Raw genomic sequence first — 1,805 nt, 5'->3', positions numbered from 1 at the left:
CCATACGCTACCTGTAAATTGGATTCCTAGACTGTAAAGCCAGAATGGACCACGGTGATCATCTCATCTGACCTCCTGCATAACACAGCCATAGAACTTCCCAAAATAATTCCTGTTTGGGATAGAGCATATATCTTCGAAAAACATCCAATCTTTGTAAATCGCCAGTGATGGACAGTCCTGGGTAAATTGTCCCAATGGTTAATTACTCTGTTAAAAATGTATGCCTTACTTTGTCTAGCTTCAATTTCCAGACACTGGATCTTGCTATACCATTATCTGCTAGATTCAAGAGCCCATTATCAAATATTTGTTTCCAATGTAGGTACTTATAGATTGTGATTAAGTCACCCTTAACCTACTTTTCAAGATAAAAAGATTGAGCTTCTTGAAAGCTTATGCTCTAATAAATGTGTTAGTCTCTACGGTGCCACAAGTACTCCTGTTCTTCTTGATTCTATTATAAATCATGTTTTCCAATGAGGATGGAGGATTGTCTTAAGGGAATCAATAATTAGGACAATTAAAATAAACAAAGCAAGGTGTTTTCTACTGTTTATGTCTTTTTATAAACAAACTATTAGGAAGGAGATTGATGTCACTGAATTCTGAACAGGTCTGAGAAAATATAATATCTGGTAACTTTCATGAAATGGTCTGTAACGAATAGAGCTCCTCTATAAATATATAGACTGATAAGTCTTTCTCCTAGCCCTCACTTATGGAATGAGAGGACAGAAATTAACTGCCGTGTGTTCCAGTGAAATGTCTGAAACCACAGTTATAGAATAAATATGAAATGAAAGAATTAAGAGTTAGCTTAAATTTGGGTAAGGAAATATGTGTGTTGTAAAGAAAGGCCCAGACTAGCAAGAAAAAGGAAGGCCTTGAAAGTAGAGTCATAAGGCCAGAAGGAATGAAGTAGAGAAAACGTTTGGTTCAAAAAATAACTAATGAAATCATGGGAAATTTCTAAGAAGGGTTCTGACCAGTAGGGGTGACTGCAGATGGTTTTAAATAAGACTTAGACTTTGTCTACACTGCACTTTCATCAATAAAACTTTTGTCATTCAGGGGTGTGAAAAAACACTTCCCCGAACAACAAAAGTTTTATGGATGAAAAGCACGGGTGTGGACCGTGCTTTGTCGGCCCTTACTCTCTCCCACCGACAAAGAGCGGCTATATTGTGCACCTTTTAGCGGCACGGCTGTAGCAGCATAGCTAAGGTGTGTACTGTAGACATAGCCAGAGTATTTAGAAGGAACCAACATGGCCCTTTCCACCCCACTTATCAGTGTTGCCTCAAAAAATTAGGGCCTATGTGAACCCTGGTGCAATGGAAAAACTGTTGGTCAGCAGGAAGGAGGGGAAAAGATAAGGAGGAATGGCCTTGAGGAGTAAAAAGAAAAGGGGTTTTAATCTGGACAAGATTTATAACTGGACCTAAGCATGAATTGTCTCAAATTGTTTTTTAACTGGTGTTGATAATTGGCAATGACATCACTTGTTTGTTAAAAGGCATTAAAAAGTAAACTCTTAAAGGATTCATTGCTGATACCTGCCTGACCAAGCTGGAGCTGACCAATATGTGTCTAAGCATCACTGGGGTCAGCCCATTTTTAAGTATCTTGATCAAATGCTTATAACTGTTTTGTTACTGTTTGGATGTAGTAAATTGGTTATTATTAAAGCATGTTTAGCACATTTGGCCTCTGGGCTTAATAAAGGAATTTATGGTTAAATTAGTGTCATAGTAAGACCCCTATATACATTATAATTCCAGCACTAGTTCATGGTTTTTCCA

Source organism: Chelonia mydas, chromosome 1, assembly GCF_015237465.2.
Source record: "Chelonia mydas isolate rCheMyd1 chromosome 1, rCheMyd1.pri.v2, whole genome shotgun sequence".
In the NCBI taxonomy this organism is placed as follows: Eukaryota; Metazoa; Chordata; order Testudines; family Cheloniidae; genus Chelonia; species Chelonia mydas.
This window is presented reverse-complemented; position numbering follows the sequence as displayed.